Below are 16,966 nucleotides of genomic sequence, written 5' to 3' on the forward strand. Positions count from 1 at the left end.
AACTATGTTGAATGCTTTGGTGAGACTTGACAAAGATGGGTCGCTAAAAAAATGTAGCTATTGAATTAGGAGTGAGTCAGACAGCTGTAGAAGGGGAAATAATTATAAACATTTGACAGTTTAATTCTTAATTAGGAATGCTTTGTTTCACTGTAAAAAAAAAACCAAGCAGAAAAATATTGAGAGTCTGTTATGAGTTTATGAAAGAAAGGGGATGTAAAACATCAACCAGTGGTTCTGGTCTCAAGAAAGCATCTGCCCTGTATCAGAAGGCTAGTGAATAATGCAAATAAAAATATTTTAAATTGAAAGAAGAATCTTAGGAATCTATATATATAAAAGCCTAAGTGACCGTTGCAACTGAAACAACCGAACGGACAACTGAACAGGCTGCATGGGGTGACCAGGCTGGCAGGGGGGTTAGTGAGGGCCAACCAAATGACTGAGCAGAAGGCTGCATGGGATGACCAGGACGGCAAGGGGGTTAGTGAGGGCCAACCAAATGACTGAGCAGAAGGCTGCGTGGGGCAACCAGGCCGGCACGGGGGGCAATGGGGGTGACCAGGACAGCAGTGGGGGCAGTTAGGGGTGATTAGGCAGGCAAGCAGGTGAGCAGTTAGGAGCCAGTGGTCCCGGATTGTGAGAGGAATGTCCTGTCCCCAGGATCGGGCCTAAACCGGCAGTCAGACATTCCCAGAGGGGTCTCGGATTGGAGAGGGTGCAGGCTGGGCTGAGGGGATCCGCCCTCATGCATGAATTTCGTGCACCGGACTTCTAGTATATTATAATTTTTATAATTCTTTATTTTTCTCTAATTTTTTTTAATCAATTGTATCAATGAGTTGTGATGTCCTGGGCTGCAATAAATATTTATCTGAAATAATATGTAGAGAAAATATGTATGTAGAAAGATATTAGAAGGAAATATACTAAAATATTAGTGAGTTAATATATGGTGGGATTATGGGTGATTTTTAAAACTTGATTCTTTTGTATTTTTAAAAACCCAGTAAACACAGTTTTATTTCAACTGTGTAAAATGTAACAAAAAACAAGACAAAACACCCAACACGTAAAGAAGAGTAAGAATGGAGAAACGAGGTTCCTACCAAATTAAACCTTAGAGCCCCGAGATTTCCCATTTTATAATCCATGTTAACACCCTGAGTTTCCCATTGCTGAGAATATTCAGACTGCAAAAATGGGAACAGTGTTCCTCTCTGAAGTCGCACTTTCAGATCTTGTTTTACCTCGATGCACTCTCTGAGTTTTCAGATATCGTATTAGCTCCTTACATTGTCTAACCCAGTTCTGCACTTGAGTCCCAAGCATACAGTTAGACCTCACTAGATATCTGGGAAGATATCTGGGGTTAATCCTGACCAGCTAAGGTAGTTTTATATGTTGCTGCTCTAAAGTACTTAACCAACTTTAGAAGGTTTACAACGACCCCGACTTTGAGCTGTGAGATGGTGCTGGTTCAATGGCATGCACATGCCTTTCCTTGGAGTTGCTTATCATTGCTCCTCATCGGTCCTTGACATTCTTTCCTCCTGGGGCCACAGTCAATCTCTGGCTTCTGGTTTGAGCCATTTAGATGCTAGTCACTTCTCTTTTACTTCTGGTTTTAAGAAGTATTATCTCCTCTTGCTGGTTGTTAATGTCTATAAGTGCTACATGCATTTGAATCCACCCTGAATAATAGGAATGATTTCAAGTGCACAGGAAGAGGAATTCACTGGAATCCACAAAGAGAATGGTTTTGTGGGAGTGGAGCATAACACTTATTCAGGGAAGGGTGGGTTGTCCTGAAAATTTAAACATAATGTACTCATGAGCATGACAATATTTTAAAATTAAGTCATTAGAAATACTTATCAGTTAGTATATGCCTGTATGTGCCTGACTTTTCAGACTGGATGCTATTTGTACAATAACTGATATTGGCATGTAGTTACATAAACGTGGCTACCAGGAGCTAAAAGCTGAGATGTTCTTTTGGGTGAAACGAAAGCCTTAATGGCTTTGCTTAAAATTTGGGCCTTTTTGTTAGGCAGTAAGAAGCTACTAGCTAGAGGGCTGCCAATAGGCCAATGAAACAATTAGAAAGTTTACAAAAGAAGCAGATTTCAAATATCACTGACTAGCAGGGATGAATCCACAGGTAGGGAAGAATCCTTCAGCGCTGTTAGATTAAGAATATAAAAAGAAAAGGGATATGAAAACCATGGCAGTGGTGGCATTGGCAGCATTAATGACTGGTGGCATGTAGGAAGCAAGGCTAGGGAAGGAATCAAGGATGATCCCAATATTTCAAACCACAGTGATTCAAAGAATGTTGGGGAAGTTTCCAAAATGACTTAAAATCAGGGAGCAAGGTTGAACTAGAAGATTTCTAATGGGTGGCTGTGCTAAGGGTGGCTGAATGGCATGGACTGAGGAGCTGCAGCTACTTTTACCGCTGCTATCTTTGACTATGCCCCTATTTCACTGCACAGAAACATAATAAAATAAAAACAGTGAAGTTAATATGCAGTCTTCCTTTCCAGTTAGGTTGGTCCTATAATTCCCTTTTATATAGAAATTCTGGAGCCACTACTAAGGACCATACATGTTGAAAGATAGGGATAGCATGCCTACAACCAGTAGTGTGCTGAAGCTGGTCACACAGCTGATTGTGATCTTTCCAACTCCGTAATCAGTAACATCATATAAGTAACATGCAATTGGCCTTGATGGGAATATTTACACCACAGAAATTGGCAAACTCAGGTGTTGTTCTCCCAGAGAGTCAGTTATTAACTATTTATACCTCTTTTGAAAAATTGGCTATTAATGTAAGAAAAATAGTGAAGTTGTTTAAGTCCTTAAATGATCATAAGGTAAAGTGTAAGACAGTTAGAAGGAGAAAAAGGGAAAGCACATATGATTTTGAGGTTTGCTTGTTAAGATCATAAGGTAAAGTGTAAGACTGTCAGTTAGAAGGAGAAAAACGGAAAGCACATATGATTTTGAGGTTTGCTTGTTATATATACATGGCCATTAAGGTAAACGAAAAGTGTAATGGCAGGATTTATTCCCACCCAGAAGGGATCTCTAAAAATTTCTAGGTTAGTCATTGGTTCCTTGAGGGAAACATTTCTTCTGATTTTCAAAACCATATTGCATACTCTGGTACAAATTACATTTTTCAAAGATGACAATGGTAAGTGGTTCTTGCTTCTCATTTCTCCTGTTATAATAGTTCTGTTGGATTTCCTCTACAAATTTTATTAGCACTTCAACTAAACAACAATGAATTTTTTTTCAGGCCAGTGTGCTGAATGTATGGGGCAGTTATTAAAGAGCTAGAAAGCACCTAAATAGTACATCACTAACCTTCTCTTCCAGGTCACCTTTCTAGAACTAGGTCTGTATTATATTATCTAAGCCCATCTCACAACAACCCCATCTGCTCGGTCTTTCTCCTTTTTCCTCCAAAAGGCTAGTGTGGTTTGAATTCATTCTTTTCATAATGAATCATCTCTAAGGCTTAATATCTAAACTGTGACATATGTTTCAGAAATTGTTAACCAGAGCAGGCAGGATACAAGAGATGATTATGCCTAAATAACATCTTAGTTAGATTAAGATTAAGATACCCATTATTTAGAACCATATTCTCCCATAGAGGACAAAATACAGTTCTTCAAGCCTCTTCAAGTGTTGGGAAAAACAAAGCACTGTAGATTATTTAATGGGGATTCTAATGTTATCCTCAAGAAAATTATTAGGCATTACAGAAGAATCCAGTCTCTCATTATGTAGTTCAATACACAATGGGTGATCAAAAATGTTTGTAGAAAGACAGAAGTATTTTTCTGTAGTAGAAGAGTGCCATTGTACCCAGACTTAAATAAAATATTTGAGCAAGGGAATAAATGTCCCTTTCATTTAAAATTTATTTTAGAAATGTTGGATTAACTTACTCAATAGCTTGTAAATTTTGCATATTCATTCACTTAGTTTGAGTAACTTCAATTCTCATTTAGGTAGAAAATATTTCACAACCTGTGTTGATTAATTACCATTTTAAAATCACCAAAACAGAATACAAAGCGACAAAAAAAAAAAAAAAATTAAGGAAGTGAGGGGAGAAATGTGGTAACTTTATTTACCATGCTATATAATAAAAGGCCAGCGACCATAATGGCATAATGACCAGAACGACTGATCAACCAGTTGCTGTGAGGTGCATTGACCACCTCTTGGTCCGCCCGCCCCCCCCTCCGGCCTGCAGGCTCCGAATGCTGGATGGGGAACCAGGGAGGGTGTCGGTGCTGGGGCGGGACTTGGAACGGCTGACCTCTTGGTCCCTCCCCACGGCCCGCAAGCTCTGATAGATTGCCAGATGGCGAATGGGGAACCCGGGTGGGTGTTGGCGGTGGGGTGGGACTGGAGACTAGTGAACGGGCGGAAGATGGCCCTGATCACAGGCTAGGCCTAGGGACCCTACCTGCACATGAGTTCGTGTGCTGGGCCTCTAGTAAAAAGGTAAAAGGAGTGAGAAAAGCAGAGAAAAGGGCTCCCATTTATCTGGTAGTGGTCATGCAGCCTCTCAGGGATGAAGAAGGATTAATACTGATAACCCTGAGGTCCACATAAAATCCAGTTATTAAGTGTCTCCCTGAAGTTTGTTTTTATGATAAGAAAACAAAGGTTAGTTACCTAGAATCAAATTAACTTATGAAAGTTGCCAGACAAACACAGTACCTCACTGAGTCTGGGAACAGCAATGGGTCACTTCTTTCTTATTATTTCAAATATATTTTTCCTATATGTATTGTCCCATATTTGGCACTTATACTTTTATGTTTGCGATGGCATCTCTCCTATAAATTTCATACATCAAAATACACATAGGAGAAACAAAAGTCACATATATTGCTAAGGGCCAAGTGAATGAAAGAAGACAAGAAGTACAATGTAGAAGTTGGAACTTGGTGCAGCCAAAAAGGATGAGTATGCATTATAGAAGTAGCATTGAGGGAGCGGACAAACATTTCAGAGGCTACAATACTGAAGGATGGGCCAGGCTGTGAATCAGGAGGCTTTGACTAATATTACGAATATAGTATTTTAGACTAAGGAAAGTTAAGTAGTGTCTTGAAGAGGGTATACTGCATCATATAGGTTAATGATGTAGAAACATTTTATTGAGCACTTACTAAACTCTACATGTACTTATGTCCTAAGGACTTCATAAACATGATCTTAATTAAAACCCACAATAACTCTATTGGGTAGTACTCATTTAACTCACATTTCATAGTTGATAAAACAGGAGCTCAGAACATTTCATTTGCCCAAAGTCAATAACTAATAACAAAATTGACTTCAGAGCTCAAAATCTTTCCACTTGGGAAGGGCTAGGATAGAAATGAAATGCACAGGATAGGAATGGCAGCATTAAAGACCAGCTGGCAGTACATGGGATATATGGGACATATAGGGAGAGCAAAGTAACAGAGATGGACAGGTGTTTAAAGTAATAGTCTGGACAAACAGTGAGAAGGGCAGTAGAAAGATAAAGACATGGGTGCAATATATTTTTTTGATAAAAGAATTACTAGGACTTGGGTTCTAACTGGTTAGGGAAGAGGATAAAGAAAACAAAGTCTATAGTTTGGTGAGAAGGCTGTAAAAATTAGGTTTCTAACAAAAGACTATGGGAGGTGGGTAGAAAGGGGGAGGCGTAGTCACGGATGGCAATTGCTGGTTTCAGTTATTGAGATGGGTCACAATGTACCATACCACACACACCTTGGCTAGCTAATCCCATAAGGAATTTCCATTGGGAGTTTCAAAGTTACTCATACCATTATGGCAATTATGATTATCATAGCACTTACTATATTAAAGTTTATGAAAATAAAATTTTCTTTTCACATTCTCAACTGCTCTTTGGGTAGTCAACTCAAACTTCCATTTCCCCCAATTTTGTTGGTACTTTTCTGATGCGATGTTTGTAATTGTTTTAAACAATTATGATTCATGGGATTTTGGCTTCAATGAAATCTTTAAGATATCACAAATTTTCTCTGTCAATATAGTATCTAAACCAGTGAATTTCAAGCACTTTGGACACAATTCAGTATACAAAAACTGCAACCCAGTACACACCATTCATATCCAACTGTTTATCTAGTCCACTAAATAAAATATTACTAAAACAATACTTATCCCCTGATACTTTCTATCCCATTTAATTCCATTTTAAAATGGTGACTGAAATCCACCAAATTAATAACCATAGTGACTCACAGATTGAAAACCAGGGAGCTTCCTTGGAGCTCCATGTATGAGGTAACCATGTACTCACCTTGGGCCCTCTGGAGCCCAGTATAGACTCTAGCACACAGAGCTTTGGAAATGTTGAAAACAAGAAAGCGGGAGGAAATCACATCTTTTGATAAATCACTTATTTTTCTTAATTTAAAAATGATTCAGTAAAATTATTATGTGGCTGGGAGCATGAGTGTGTGTGCGGGGGGAGGTTGAGGGTTAATGGGGGGGATAAGGACACATTTGTAATACCTTAACTAATAATAAAAAAAATGGGAAAAAAATTATTATGTGGCAATCTATGTTTTCACCATCTATCAATTTAGTAAATTTGTTCCCAAGTCCCAAATTCAAATTAATGGATAATTCCCGTTTATAAATGTTACAGTTTCCTGTTGGATTGACACTTATTACAAAATGTCCTTATTTTTCTCTAATAACATTTAAAGTAATTTATTTGCTTGACATTACAACTTTCTTATGGCTGCTACTTACACGATTTGTACCGTTATATCTAAAGTGTGTCTCCTCTAGACAGCATGCAGTATATCTTTGTGTTTTTTTTTAGCCTAATCTAGTAATCTACCTTTTGAATTATTTTAAAATAAAATTTATTTATTTATTTTAAAAATGTTTTTATTGATTTTTAGAGAGAGAGGAAGGCAAAGGGAGAGAGAAACATCGATGTGAGAAACATCGATTGCGATGCTTAACCAACTGAGCCACAGTGGCCAGGGCAATGCATGTTTACTTTTGCTTGTTGATGCTGCTCTTCTTACTAAGGTATGGGACAACAGCTAGGAAGGTGATTGTCTACTTCATAAGTTCTCCAAGCATAGTCTGTGTGTGGGGGGGGTCCCTTTCTGAGGGTCTATGACAGTGATGGCGAACCAATGACACGCGTGTCAGAGGTGACACGCGAACTCATTTTTTTGGTTGATTTTTCTTTGTTAAATGGCATTTAAATATATAAAATAAATATCAAAAATATACACCTTTGTTTTACTATGGTTTCAAATATCAAAAAATTTCTATATGTGACAAGCACCAGAGTTAAATTAAGGTTTTTCAAAATGCTAACAGGCTGAGCTCAAAAGGTTCACCATTACTGCCTTAGTAGGATCAGCAGTGGAAGCAGTGAAAACACCGAAAACAGCTGTTGGGAGCCCAAGGATATCAACCAAAGGTCTTGGATGCATGCATATAAACATAACCAATGGATACAGACACCTGGGGGTGAGGGCATGAGTGGGAGGTTGAGGGTTAATGGGGGGGATAAGGACACATTTGTAATACCTTAATTAATAATAAAAAAAATGGGAAAAAAATTATTATGTGGCAATCTATGTTTTCACCATCTATCAATTTAGTAAATTTGTTCCCAAGTCCCAAATTCAAATTAATGGATAATTGCCATTGTAGCATTAATCCAATAATCACTATAAATTGGGATTTAAATCTCCAGAAAGTCATATTCAGATCTAATCGGAATATTACAGTGATTTAGTGAATTTTAACAAGCTGCGAGAAAAGTTAATTGAGAGTAAAATAGGCTTATAGCAACAGAGCTATAATGGTCAGAATATATATTAATTTTAAAAAATGAGCTTAGTGATTATAGAAGCACCTTTTTTCACAAACTCTCTATTCTTTTTGCATATTAAGATGAAGCATGTTTTATTTTTATTTTATTTATTTTAAAATAAAATTTATTTATTTATTTTAAAAATGTTTTTATTGATTTTTAGAGAGAGAGGAAGGCAAAGGGAGAGAGAAACATCGATGTGAGAAACATCGATTGCGATGCTTAACCAACTGAGCCACACTGGCCAGGGCAATGCATGTTTACTTTTGCTTGTTGATGCTGCTCTTCTTACTAAGGTATGGGACAACAGCTAGGAAGGTGATTGTCTACTTCATAAGTTCTCCAAGCATAGTCTGTGTGTGGGGGGGGTCCCTTTCTGAGGGTCTATGACAGTGATGGCGAACCAATGACACGCGTGTCAGAGGTGACACGCGAACTCATTTTTTTGGTTGATTTTTCGCCCCACCCACTAGGATAGTGATGGTGAACCTATGACACGCGTGTCAGAGGTGACACACGAACTCATTTTTTTTGGTTGATTTTTCTTTGTTAAATGGCATTTAAATATATAAAATAAATATCAAAAATATACACCTTTGTTTTACTATGGTTTCAAATATCAAAAAATTTCTATATGTGACAAGCACCAGAGTTAAGTTAGGGTTTTTCAAAATGCTGACACGCCGAGCTCAAAAGGTTCGCCATCACTGGTCTATGAGGTCATAACAGCACTAAGAAGTTACTTGCCTTTTTGGCTATGTTGATATTTGCACTTTGGCACCAGAGGTTTAATTGTTTGATAGTAATCATGTTCAATTTCATAGTGTCCTTGAAGACATTTCCAAAGGGAAATGTGCAGGAACATGGCATGAGGCAGTAGGAAGAACACTGCTACTTAGAAGATCCAAGGCTTGAAGTTTTAGAGCCTCAGTATCTCCTTAAGGCAAACGAGAGGCTTGGCCTAGATTAGTGGATCCCAAACTTAGCTGGGCATCAGAATTATCTGGGAAGCTTTAAAGAAGTTACATATTGTTGTTGTGCTCCCCTCTTCCCAGCTCTATTGAATCAATCTGTGTAATTAGGAATGGCTCCACATAAAAGCCAGCCAAGATGGAGGGGGTATTTACATCCTTTTGTGAAATATCAGGTGGTCTGGGTGTGCCTTTTGCCTGGATAATAGGCCATCTCAGCTGCCAAAGGGACTGCTACTCACAGGGCCAAAATTTTCTTGAGAAAACTATTCTGGCTCTGCTCCAAAACATTCTGGACCATCAAGCATGGCTGCAAACACATTTTTTAAGAAGGTATTATCAACACCCACTGCAGACACAATCTCAATACAACACACACGGAGAATCTAACATCATGTAGCTACTTGGTGATCACAGCCCCAGGTAACTTAGTGAGTTGGCTTCCTGTGGTAAGGAGCCCTTGAAGGAACACTCCCTCTCCCACCTGGCAAGCAATCCAGACCAGCACTCCCTTAACACCCAGCCATGGGCATAATGCTGGTTGCCTGGATGGGAACTGGAGAGTGGGCAGTGGGTCAGGGAACAGAGGTGTAAGGAGCTGGGGTGGGAAACAGCTCATAAGGAATCAAGGTCAGGTATTTATAGGACCAGACAGGAACTGGGACCTCCTGAGCTGATGCTATGTGGTGGGGAAGGGGGAGGGTAAAAAGGTGCTACTCTTGTCCCGTTATAGCTCTCCCAATTCCCTGTCCTTCCAGTGCTGCCCTCCTTCCTGATCACTTTCACAGCTAATTAGATCAGCATTGACATGGGAGAGTGAAGACCAGCTGGCTGACCTGGGAAAAGTCAATTACTGACAGATAAGAGAAGCAGAAATGGATGCCTGGGGTTGGCATCCAATATGACCACTGAAGCAGGTCAGGCATAGGAGCTACAGATGTGGCCAGAGGAACTTCACTATTTTCGGCAAGTACTGTGTGCTGGTGACTTCTACGTTTGCCAGTAAGAGGCCAGACCAGGCAAATGCTGTGTGTGTGTGTGTGTGTGTGTGTGTGTGTGTGTGTGTGTGTGTTGCAGTGGCCGCTGTGTGCATCTCCACACGGGGGTGGGGTGGAAGGCACTAACTTAAGTAAAGCAGTGTCTTTGAGAAGACAGCTCAAATACAAGGCAGGGTTGACCTTGTGATCTGTAACAGAACAAAAGCTGAATATCCAATTTAATTTTTTTTTTTTTTTACCAAGGATGTCTACATTTTGCTATTCAAGATAGTCTAATCAAAAATAAAATAATAGCACCCTGCCCAAGCCAGCAGCCACTCAATGCTAGATGGAATTAGCACATTCTTTGACCTTAGGTTGTTGTTGAGTGTTTTGGAATCCGTAGGAATACAGGAATAAAAACAGAGGCAAAAAAGGATAGTTTTCCTCTTTCTTCAGAACGACTCCCTGACAGTTGGATAAGATGTGCTCTGGCAGGTCTGTGCCCCGGCAACACAATAATAAATTGCATCCATTCTTGGAGGAGGAGCAGAATGCCAATCTCCTTCCTCCTCACTCATTTCCTACCAGCGCTGCACAGAGCGGCAGGAAAAATGATTGTGCAACCCCTTTCTCGGTTGTTCTTTATTCCTTCCTCAGTGAAACAGACCTTCGTGTGCCTCCCTGTCCACATCACCAGTAATGACGAACTGTGACATCGTCACTGTAATGCAATCTGGGATCCTAATCAGACTGGTTAATATTTGCTGACACGTTTCATAAAGGAAAACAAAACCCCACGCTGCCTCTCTGATCTTAACAGTGGGTCACTTTTATGTTGAGTGCTCTGATCTGTAATGAATAATGAATGGCTACAGTTGAGCTAGGCCAGGAGAGTATTTTCAGGAAAGATTCTGAGAGGTTAACCTGCCTGAAGAGAATTTCATTCCAGGAAATTCTTGCTTAAATTAGTAGAAAAGAGATAAACAGTATGCCCTGTCTTGGAGCTCAGAGCTAGCTTGTCTTTCTGCCTCACAGCAAATAATGTCAGGTATTTTTTTGATACTAAAAGAACCTTTAAATATACCATTCATTCTTTCACAAAACTTATTGATCACTCTCTATGTACCAGGTATGATCATGAATAATTGCATTTTTATACAACTTCTCCTGTTTTTGTTTATTCTTCTGATGGTCTCTATATTGATCTTAGATTCCTTTCAGAATATTTATTTTAATTAGATTATTATAGCTTTTGCTAATGATATTATAATTCATATTTTAATGCAATCTATTCTTAATTATAGATCCCTTTCATTAATTATTATTGCATTAGTCACTTCTATTATTACATAGAATTTTTATTTCCCTTAACTGTTTATATATGCAGAAAGATGATTTGAAAAAGACAATCAGCAACTGGTTTCTTTTAAAAATTTTATACAATAAAAATATACATACACTTTTATATTATGTCCGATTTATAAGAACATATAAAAAAGGAAGGATGGGCCATGGTGGCCCATGAAGAGAGGGACAGAAGTGAGGTAGAAGAATGAAGAGAAATTATTATTAAATTAACTAAACAAGACAGCGTCCTTTACAGACCCGTGCTCATAAGCTCAAATCAGTTGAGAAGTATGATTACTTCAACCACCAACAATAAGTATAACTAAATTTTAGAATACAAACAATTTAACCAAAAAAATTAAAAAATCCCTAATCTCACCATCCCCAAACATTATTAATCTTTGTTTAAAAATTAAGACTTTTTAAAGACCTGTTTAGGTTCATAGCAAAATTGAGAGGAAGGTATAGAGTTTCCCATACGCCCCTCTCTCACACATGCATGGCCTCCCCCACTATCAACATTCCGCCACCAGAGAGGTACATTTGTTACAAGTGAACCTAACCCAACTCATCGTAATCACCTCATGTCTATAGTGTTGTTCCTCTCTGGGTTTGGACAAATGTATAATGACATGTAACCATCATTATGGTATTATACAGTTGCCCTAGATCCTTTGTGCTTTACCTATTCATCCCTTTCCCCATGCCACTCCTCAACTCCTGGAAAACACTGATCTTTTTTTAAAAATATATTTTATTGATGATTTACAGAGAGGAAGGGAGAGGGATAGACAGTTAGAAACATCCCCCTGCTGGGGATGTGCCCACAACCAAGGTACATGCCCTTAACCGGAATTGAACCTGGGACCTTTCAGTCTGCAGGCTGATGCCATATCCACTGAGCCAAACCAGTCAAGGCAACACTGATCTTTTTTACTGTCTCCTTAGTTTTGGCTTTTCCAGAAGGTCATATATTTGGAATTATAAAGCATGTAGCCTTTTTAGATTAGCTTCTTTCATGTAGTAATATGCATTTAAGTTTTCTCCATGTCTTTTCATTTCTTCTCAGCACTGAATAATGTTCCATTGTCTGAGTGTGCCCTAGTTTATTTATCCATTTATCCACTAAAGGGTATCTCGGTTGCTTCTGCATTTTGGTAATTATGAATAAAGTTGCTGTAAATAGCTATGTGCAGGTTTTTGGGTAAATACAAAGCAGCACAACTGTTCAATCACATGGTAAGAGGCTGCCAAAGTGGCTGCACCGTTCTGCATTCCTACAAGCAACACATGAGAGTTACTGTTGTTCCACACTTACCAGCATTTGGTGTTATGATTGTTTTGGATTTTAGCCATTCTAATTGCCATATAGTGATGTATCATTGTTTTAATTTGCATTTTCCTTATGAGATATGATGTGAAGCATATTCTTATACGCTTATTTGCTATCTGTATACCTTCTTTGGTGAAGTATTTGTTAAGATCTTTGGGCCATTTTTAAAAAATTGGTTTGCTTGTTTTCATAGTGTTGAGAGTTCTTTGTACACTATGAATAACAGCCGTTTATTAGATATGTCTTTTGCAAATATTTTTCTCCTAGTCTGTGGCTTGTCTTCAAATTCTCTTGATAGCAGAAGTTTTTAATGAAGTCGTGCTCATTGATTCTTTATTTGATGGATTATGTCTTTGGTGTTGTATCTAAAAGATCCTTGTCATACCAGTGGTCATCTAGGTTTTCTTCTATCTTATCTTCTGGGAGTTTTATAGTTTTGCATTTTATATTTAGAATTCTACTAAGGCTGCACACCAAGGGGAAGAATCAGTTTTCCAAGAGGAGATAAAAGTGGGTGGGCAACAAAAAAATGTTCATTACATAAAGCATGAAGAAAATATATATTTTTTATTGATTAAGGTATTACATATGGGTCCTTATTTTTATTCATATTTTAAAAAGTTCACAATGGCAACTGTGTGAAAAATCCCTCAACTGCCTTAAGAATATGTTCTCAGTAGACTCCTTTATTTGGAAGAAGTGTCCCTACTTCTTTCCCCCCTCCTATACCCTACCCCAAGACCACTATGTAGAGCTTCCTTATACCTCTTCCTTCCTGCACAGTCACTCCCAAATCTATTATCCCCTTGTTTCTTCCTGTCCTTCCTGCCATTCCACTAACTGCCCTTGCTAAAGTCACTGATGATTGGATTTTGCCAAAACAAAGTCATGCATTGCATAACGACGTTTCAGTCAACAATGAACCACATATACAACAGTAGGCCCATAAGATTATAATGGAGCTGAAAAGTTCCTACTGCCTAGTCATAGCCATCAAAATGTCATAGCACAATGCATTACTCACGTGTTTGTGGTAATGGTATAAATAAACTTATTGTGTTGCCAATTGTATAAAAGGATGGCACATCAATGCTTTACACTACATATAATGATAAATGACTATGTTAATGTTTTATGTATTTACTATGCTATAAATAGATACATTAGAATGTACTTTTTCTACTTATTAAAAAAGGGTTACTGTAAAACGGTATGCCATTTTATGCTGGCAGGAGCCTCATACATCTTGTGTTTACTGCATCTCTTGATTGCATCATTTTCTTTCACGGTTGACTTAAACTCGTGTTGTATTGTTCATCATGGCCCCTAAGTGTACAAAATTCACTGCTAATGTTGCCAGTAAGAGGCTGCATTGAGTATTTAACCTGGAAATGAAATTAACAGTGATTAGGACTACGAAGATGGAAAATCAGTGATGGTTACTGTTTGTCTGTCAAGCATGTCACATTTCACCACAGCTTTGATCTTGTAGAACGAGAACAAAGTGATAGAAGCTGTTAAAGGATCTACTTCATCAAAGGCAACAAGAATAATAAAAATTTGAGAAGGGCCTGTATGAGATGTGGAGAAACTCCTACTGGCCTGGATTGAAGACCAGACACAGAAGTGTATCCCTCTTAGCACCATGATGAGCATAGTCAAAGCACAAGTGTGTCTGCAATGTTAAAAGTCTGCACTCAGTTATGACACTAAATTTACTGTTAGCTCTGGGTGATTTAAATGATTCCCAGAATCGTTACTCATATAAAGTGAAAGTGAATGGTGAGTCTGCGAGTATTGATGTGGAGACAGCTGAAGAATTTTGGAAAACTCTAGATAAGCTGATTATGGGGGGAAATTACTTGCCAGAGCAAATGTTCAATATGGATGAAACCTGTCTATTCTGGAAACGGATGCCTGGAAGGGCTTTCACCCAAAATGAGACCAAGCCAGTGCTAGGTTTCAGGGTATTTAAGAACAGAATAGGTCTTGCGTGGGGGCAATGTTGCAGGCTACTAATGGAAAACCTTGTGATCTGGCACCATGAGAACCCCAGGGTCTTCAAGCATTCCATTAAGCTAGTATACTACAGAAGCAATAAGGAGGCATGGATAACTCAGCTCCTCTTCCAAGATGCCCTCCTCAATGGCTATGCCAGTGAAATGGAGCAGTACTGTTTGGTGAACAACATACCTTTCAATATTTTGCTTATTGTTCATAATACTTCTGGAAATCCTCTTTTTATTGGTGATCTTTTTTTAAAAATATATTTTATTGATATTTTACAGAGAGGAAGGGAGAAGGATAGAGAGTTAGAAACAGGAGAGATGAGAGAGAAACATCTATCAGCCGCCTCCTGCACACTCCCTACTGGGTATGTGCCCGCAACCAAGGTACATGCCCTTGACCGGAATCGAACGCGGGACCCCTGAGTCTGCAGGCAGACGCTCTATCCACTGAGCAAAACTGGCCTGGGCATATTGGTGATCTTTATCCCAACATCAAAGTGGTTTTTCTCCCTCCAGATACCACCTATTTGAACCAATGGATCAAGGAGCTACATCAACTTTTAAGGCCTACAACTGAGGAGGACCTTTGCCAAGGCTATGGTTGCAACCAAGAAGGACACCGAGAGGACTCTGATGGGATTCTGGAAAGATTACAATATCTATGACTGCCTCAGGAACCTTGCTAAGGCTTTGGGTGATGTTGCCAAGGAGTGCAGGAATGGCATCTGGAAGAAGACACTCAAGAGGTTTGTCCATAACTACAAAGGATTTGCAGACAGTGAGGAGTTTGCAAAAATCAACAAGGCTGTGTTTAAGATGGCAAACAACTTTAACCTTGAGGTGGATGAGGATGAAGTTGATGAGCTCCTACAGATGGTTTCTGAGGATTTGACTAACGAGGAGTTGCTTGAACTAGAATAAGAATGCGTAACTGAAGAAGAGGTAGGAGAAGCTAAAGAAGAACTGCCCCCCAAGAAAATTCACAGTGAAGGGGTTAGCAGAAGCTTTTGCAGACCTCAACAAGCTCCTTAAAAGTTTGAAAACATAAACTCCAAAACTGAAAATTTTTCATGAATAGAGAAGAATGTTCACAGTTTATTATCTGCTTATAAACAAATCTATAATGGAAAAAAAAACACACACAACAAAACCCACACAAACCAAGCAAGCCACCATGGACATAGTTCTGAAGAGTGACACCTCCTCCAGAAGAGCCTCAGGCAGGTCCTCCAGGAGGTGTTCCAGAAGAAGACACTGCAATTGTAGGAGAAGACAGCTCCATTGTGTTCCTGCTCCCCAAGCCCTTCCCGTGGGACAAGAGTGGAGATGGAAGGCAGTGGTATTGATCATTCTGACCCTGTGTAGGCCTAGGCTAATGTGTGTGTCTGTGTCTTAGTTTTTAACAAAAATGTTTAAAAAGTAATATATATATATATAGTTATAGAATAAGGATGTCAAAAAGAAAATATTTTTGTACAGCTAAGTGAGTGTTAAGCTAAATGTCATTAAAAGAGTTAAAAATTAAAAAGGTTATAAAGTAAAAAATTATAGTAAGCTAAGTTTAATTTATTATTAAAGAAAAATATTTTTTTATAAATTTGGTGTAGCCTAAGTGTACAGTGTTTATAAAGACTACAGTAGTGCACGTCATGTCCTAGGTCTTCGCATTCACTCACCACTCACTCACTGACTCATCCAGAGCAACTTCCAGTCCTACAAGCTCCATTCATAGCAAGTGCCCTATCTTTTATACTGTATTGTTATGGTACCTTTTCTATGATTAGATATGCTTAGGTAAACAAATACTTACTGTTGTGTTACAATTACCTACACTATTCACACAGTAGTATTCTATAGCATTTCATAGGCTAGGTGTGTAGTAAGCTATACCAGAAGCTTATGTAAGTACTCTGTAATGTTCTATAACAATAAAATCATCCTATTTCTCAACCATATCCCCATTGTTAAGTGATACATGATTGTAAACACTTTCCTCTTCTCATATTTATTTACTTTTCTCCAGCATTTGACATTCTGAGCACTGTCTTTGTGGAAGTTATCTTATCTCTGATGTGCTCTCACTTGGTTTTCCACTTTTCTCAAGTCTCCCCCTTATTGCCATATTTTGGTTCTTTTTCCTCAGTTCATTTCCTAAACGTTGGCATTTCCCAGACTTGCTCCTCTCACTTTATACTCATCCCGGGGAATTACTTATATGTCAGGAATTTGAAATCCATCTCCAGCTAGAACTGTCTACCAATCTTCAAAATAGCAGCTCTCTGCTTATGTGTTAGTGATGCCTCAAATTAAATATGTCCAAAAACTCATCCACTTTACCTCTAAACATGTTCTTTCTTAGTAATCTCAGTGCATGTCACCTCCATATCCTCACATAAGCCAGAAACTTCAAAGCCACT

General features: G+C 38.6%; 1 protein-coding gene across 2 annotated transcripts in view; it reads right to left on the reverse strand.

The window, feature by feature from the left end:
* Positions 1 to 16,966, reverse strand: part of GPRIN3 (GPRIN family member 3) — a 70,480-nt gene that overhangs the window by 19,881 nt on the left and 33,633 nt on the right. The window lies entirely within an intron of this gene.

The sequence above is a fragment of the Myotis davidii genome, unplaced genomic scaffold (assembly GCF_000327345.1).
Source record: "Myotis davidii unplaced genomic scaffold, ASM32734v1 scaffold963, whole genome shotgun sequence".
In the NCBI taxonomy this organism is placed as follows: Eukaryota; Metazoa; Chordata; class Mammalia; order Chiroptera; family Vespertilionidae; genus Myotis; species Myotis davidii.